We start from the raw sequence: 6328 nt of genomic DNA on the forward strand, positions 1-6328 counted from the left end.
TTCTCTGACTGCCCCCATCTCACTGTCACATGACTGAGAAGACCACCCATTGTGGATTACGGGGCGCTGTGTGTCCTCTGCTGACTTATGTCCTCTTTGGACCTCAGTAGGTGGAGAAGGAGTGAACCCTGGTGGAGACTGAGCAGGGCCTTATCCAGACAAATGCATATATTTGTCTTTATTTTCTGTGGCTATATTTATAAATAAGCAGTAATTTACCAAGGATATGATCAAGTATAAGTCACTTGTTTTATGGAGTCGAACCTCCATAAAATATAAGAAATATTTTTTATCAACACTCATTTATCAACACTAGATACTCTAATTATAATAAATCTTGGCTGTTTTTCTGGATTTTTTTAAGTTTTTCACTGTATTTATAATGTATTTTGTCATTATAAAACAGATGATTCTTCAAATGTTTAATGTATTTCCTGAGAACATTTGTTCTTAGTGTTTTTCTTATTTTTATATTATATTAACCTTTTTAATTTTTTAAAAACAATTTCCATAATAACTGCCATCATATTTGTTGCAAATATTTTACATGTCTTTATGCAGTGAAATGCATTATTTCTGTATATTATACTGTGGTGTTTTCACTTAAAATGGCTTGGCTTTGCTAGATATAGATCATTCTCTGTGATTTTTCTGCTTTGGTAAAGATGTATGTTTTATCTAAAACTTTGAACACGTACCATTTTCCCCTTTTTATCCTTATGGTGATGGTATTGAAAGTAGGTTCAGTTTTTGTTTTTTTTTTTTTTTGGAATCCCTCTTTGAGGATTACTTCTTCTGAATTACCTTAAAATTTGGTCCTTTTTTTAAATTTCTTCATTTATTTTTTCTTTTTAAATTTTTATTAACATTTTCCATGATTATAAAATATATCCCATGGTAATTCCCTCCCTCCCCCCCCCACACTTTGTCATTTGAAATTCCATTCTCCATCATATTACCTCCCCATTACAATCATTGTAATTACATATATACAATATCAACCTATTAAGTATCCTCCTCCCTTCCTTTCTCTACCCTTTATGTCTCCTTTTTACCTTACTGGCCTCTGCTACTAAGTATTTTCATTCTCACGCAGAAGCCCAGTCATCTGTAGCTAGGATCCACATATGAGAGAGAACATGTGGTGCTTGACTTTCTGGGCCTGGGTTACCTCACTTAGTATAATACTTTCCAGGTCCATCCATTTTTCTGCAAATTTCATAACTTCATTTTTCTTTACTGCTGAGTAGAACTCCATTGTATAAATGTGCCACATCTTCATTATCCACTCATCTGTTGAGGGACATCTAGGCTGGTTCCATTTCCCAGCTATTATAAATTGAGCAGCAGTAAACATGGTTGAGCACGTACTTCTAAGGAAATCAGATGAGTCCTTTGGATATATGCCTAGGAGTGCTATAGCTGGGTCATATGGTAGATCAATCTCTAGCTGTTTTAGGAACCTCCACACTGTTTTCCACAATGGCTGGACCAGATTGCATTCCCACCAGCAGTGCAGAAGGGTTCCTTTTTTTCCACATCCCTGCCAACATTTATGATCATTTGTTTTCATGATGGTGGCCAATCTGACAGGAGTGAGATGGAATCTCAATGTAGTTTTAATCTGCATTTCCCTGAGGACTAGTGACGTAGAACATTTCTTTAGATGCTCATATGCCATTCTTATTTCTTCCTTTGAGAACTCTCTATTTAGCTCCATAGACCATTTTTTGATTGGCTTTTTTGATTCCTTATTATTTAACTTTTTGAGTTCTTTGTATATCCTAGAAATGAATCCTCTATCAGATATATAGCTGGCAAAGATGTTTTCCCATTCTGTAGGTTGCCTCTTTGCTTTTTTCACTGTGTCCTTTGCGGTGCAAAATCTTTGTAATTTCATTAGGTCCCAATGGTTAATCTGTGGTTTTATTGCCTGAGCAATTGGGGTTGTAGTCAGAAAGTCTTTGCCAAGACCAATATGTTGAAGGGTTTCCCCTACTTTTTCCTCTAGCAGTTTCAGAGTTTCCGGTCTGATGTTAAGGTCTTTAATCCATTTGGACTTAATTCTTGTGCATGGCGAGAGAGAAGAATCTATTTTCATCTTTCTGCAGATATATATCCAGTTTTCAAAACACCATTTGCTGAAGAGGCTGTCTCTTCTCCAATGAGTATTTTGGGCATTTTTATCAAATATCAGGTGGCTATAGCTACTTGGGCTTACATCTGGGTCCTCTATACTGTTCCACTGATGTACATGTCTGTTTTTGTGCCAGCACCATGCTGTTTTTGTTACTATGGCTCTGTAGTATAGGTTAAAATCGGGTATGGTGATACCACCAGCCTCTTTTTTGTTGCTCAGTATTATTTTAGATATTCGAGGTTTTTTGTGATTCCAAATGAATTTTTGGATTGTTTTTTCTATTTCCATTGAAAAAGCTTTTGGAATTTTGATAGGGATTGCATTAAATGTGTAGATTGCTTTAGGTAAGATTGCCATTTTCACAATATTGATTCTTCCAATCCAGGAACAAGGGATGTTTCTCCACTTTCTAGTGTCTTCTGCAATTTCTCGCTTGAGTGTTTTAAAGTTCTCATTGTATAGATTCTTTACTTCCTTGGTTAGGTTTATTCCAAGGTACTTTATTTTATTTTATTTTTTTGGATGCAATTGTGAATGGGAGTGATTCTCTGATTTCATCCTCTATGTGATTGTTGTTAGCATATATGAAGGCTACTGATTTCTGTGTATTTCTTTTGTATCCTGCTACATGGTTGTAGGTTTTGATCAGCTCTAACAGTTTGCTAGTAGAGTTTTTAGGGTCCTTTCTGTATAGAATCATGTCATCTGCAAATAATGATAACTTGGTCTCTTCCTTTCCAATTTGTATCCCTTTTATGTGTGTCTCTTCCCTTATTGCTATGGCTAGGACTTCCAGAACTATATTAAATAATTAAAGTGGGGACAGTGGACACCCTTGTCTTGTTCCTGATTTTAGTGGAAAAGCTTGCAGTTTTTCCCCACTTAGTAATATGTTGGCTGTAGGCTTGTCATAAATAGCTTTTATTATATTGAGATATGTTCCTTCTATTCCCAGTCTCTGTAGGACTTTTATCATGAAGGGATGTTGGATTTTGTCAAATGCTTTCTCTGTGTCCAATGAGATGATCATGTGATTTTTGTCCTTTAACCCGTTTATGTAATGTATTACATTTATAGATTTGCGTATGTTGAACCATCCCTGCATCTCTGGGATAAGGCCTACTTGGTCAGGGTGAATGATCTTTTTGATATACTCTTGTGTTTTCTTTGCCAATATTTTGTTGAGATTTTTTGCATCTATGTTCATGAGGGAGATAGGTCTGTAATTTTCTTTCTTTTTTTTTTTTTTTTTCTATCTTTGCCTAGTTTTGGTATCAGGGGGGTGCTGGCGTTATAGAAGGAGTTTGTTAGAATTCCTTCTTTTTCTATTAACTGGAAAAGCTTAAGAAGCAATGGTGTTAGCTCTTTCTTAAAGGTCTTGTAAAATTCAGCAATGAATCCATCCGGGCCTGGGCTTTTTTTAAGCTGTTCCTATAAGGAATATACTACTCATAACATCTGCTGTACGTTCTGAATCCATCTGGGCCTGGGCTTTTTTTATTTGGGAGATTATTGATAACTGTTCGGATTTCCATGTTTGTTATAGGTCTATTTAAGTGATTAATCTCATTTTGATTTAATTTAGGTAGGTCATATAAATCAAGGAAATCATCCATTTCTTTCAGATTTTCATACTTTGTGGAGTATATGCTTTTATAATATGTCCCTATGATTTTTTGAATTTCTCTGGAATCTGTTGTGATGTTACCTTGTTCACCTCTGATTTTATTAATTTGTGTCTCTTCTCTCTTTCTTTTGGTCAGATTTGCTAAGGGTTTATCAATCTTGTTTATCCTTTCAAAGAACCAACTCTTTGTTTCATTAATTCTTTGGATTGTTCTTTTTGTTTCTATTTCATTAATTTCTGCCCTAATCTTAATATTTCTTCCCATCTACTGATTTTTGGTTTGCCTTGTTCTTCTTTTTCCAAGGCTTTAAGGCGAAGCATTAGGTCGTTTACTTGCGACCTTTCTAATTTCTTAATATAGGCACTTAAGGCTATAAATTTACCTCTTAGAACTGCCTTCATTGTGTCCCAGAGATTTTGGTATGTTGTGTTCTCATTATCATTTGACTCTATAAATTTTTTGATTTCCTTTTTGATTTCTTCATTGACCCATTCATCATTTAGTAGTGTATTGTTTAGTTTCCATGATTTTGTGTGTGCTCTATAGCCTTTCTTGCTGATTTGTAGTTTAATTCCATTGCGGTCAGATAGAATGCAAGGAATTATTTCAATTTTCCTGAATTTGTTAAGATTTGCTTTGTGTCCTAATATATGGTCTATTTTAGAGAATGTTCCATGTGCTGCTGAAAAGAATGTATATTCTGCAGCCTTTGGATGAAATGTCCTGTCTATATCTGTTAGGTCCATTCCTTCTATGACCTCATTTAGTCCAGATGCCTCTCTGTTTATTCTTTCCCGGGATGACCTGTCAATTGATGAGAGTGGGGTGTTAAAGTCACCCACCACCACTGTGTTTGGTGTTATCCGTGACCTTAGTTCTAATAGTGTTTGTTTGACGAACTTGGGAGCCCCCATGTTAGGTGCATATATGTTTAGGATTGTAATGTCCTCCTGTTGGAGTGTGCCCTTAATCAATATAAAGTGACCTTCCTTATCTTTCTTGACTATCGTCGGACTAAAGTCTACCCTGTCTGATATTAGGATAGCAACCCCTGCTTGTTTTCTAGGCCCATTTGCTTGAAACACCATCTTCCAACCTTTCACTCTAAGGTAATTTCTATCCTTTGTAGAAAGGTGAGTTTCTTGGAGACAACAAATTGTAGGATCCTGCTTTTTAACCCAGTCTGCAAACCTATGTCTTTTCATTGGGGCATTGAGGCCATTGATATTAAGAGATATTATTTAAAGGTGTGTATTTATGTTTGCCATTTTTGTGTGTGTGTGTGTGTGTGTGTGTGTTTCTGGTTCTACCTGCGCTCTCTTCTGTTAACTAGTATTTGAGTATTGCTTGTTTTTTCTAGGTTCCGTATATGTGTGCTTTTCCTTTTCTTCAGCATGGAGGATTCTATCAAGTATTTTCTGTAGAGCTGGTTTTGTCTTCAAATACTCCTTTAACCTTCTTTTGTCATGGAATGTCTTTATTTCTCCATCTATTTGAATGGATAACTTTGCAGGATAAAGTAACCTTGGTTGACAGTTGTTATCTTTTAGAAGTTGGAATATATCACTCCAAGCCTTTCTGGCTTTAAAAGTTTGTGTTGAATAATCTGCTGTAATCCTGGTGGGCTTGCTTTTGTAGGTAACTTGATTTTTCTCTCTAACTGCTTTCAATATTTTTTCTTTGGTGTGTGTGTTTGGAAGTTTGATTATAATATGGCGAGGAGAGTTTCTTTCTGGGTTTTGTCAGGCTGGGGTTCTAAAGGCTTCCTGTATCTGCATTGGCACCTCTTTCCCAATTTGGGCGAAATTTTCTTCTATGATTTTGTTGAAGACGCCTACTATGCCTCTGGAATGGAGTTCTTCTCCTTCTACTATGCCCTGAATTCTTATATTGGATCTTTTCATAGTGTCCCGAATATCTTGAAATTCCCACTCATACTTTTCTATAAGTTTGTCTTTGTCTTTGTTGGACTGCATTAGGTCTGCCACCTGGTCTTCTAGCTTTGATATTCTGTCCTCTCCCTCATCCATCCTACTGGTGAGATTTTCTACAGAGTTTTTTATTTCATTAACTGTGTTCTTCATTGCTAGTAATTCTGGCTGGTTTTTCTTTATTATTTCTATTTCCTTATTTATGTCTTGTATTGCCTTCTTTATTTCATGAAATTGGTGTCCTGCATCTTCTTTGATTCCTTTGATTTCCTCTTTGATATCTTCTTTGATTGTTTTGATGTGTTCTTTGACCTCTTTGAACATATTTATAATCATTCTTTTGAACTCTTTCTCAGGCATTTCCTCTAACTCTTTCTCACTGGAGGACATTTCTGATGCATTAATACTTTTAGGTGGATTTATATCGTCTTGCTTTTTAGTGTTTCTTGTGTTATAATGTATATATTTTTGCATCTTGGATTAAGTTAATGCTTGGATTTTCTAGCTAGCTGTGTATCCTTAGCTGTATCCATTGATTTGATGTAATATATTTTCAGGGTAGGACCTTAAGGTGTTAGGTGTGGCTCTTAAGACTCTCAGAGTATCTACAAAGATGTTCTTAGGGGTTG

This window comes from Jaculus jaculus, chromosome 1 (genome assembly GCF_020740685.1).
Source record: "Jaculus jaculus isolate mJacJac1 chromosome 1, mJacJac1.mat.Y.cur, whole genome shotgun sequence".
Lineage (NCBI taxonomy): Eukaryota > Metazoa > Chordata > Mammalia > Rodentia > Dipodidae > Jaculus > Jaculus jaculus.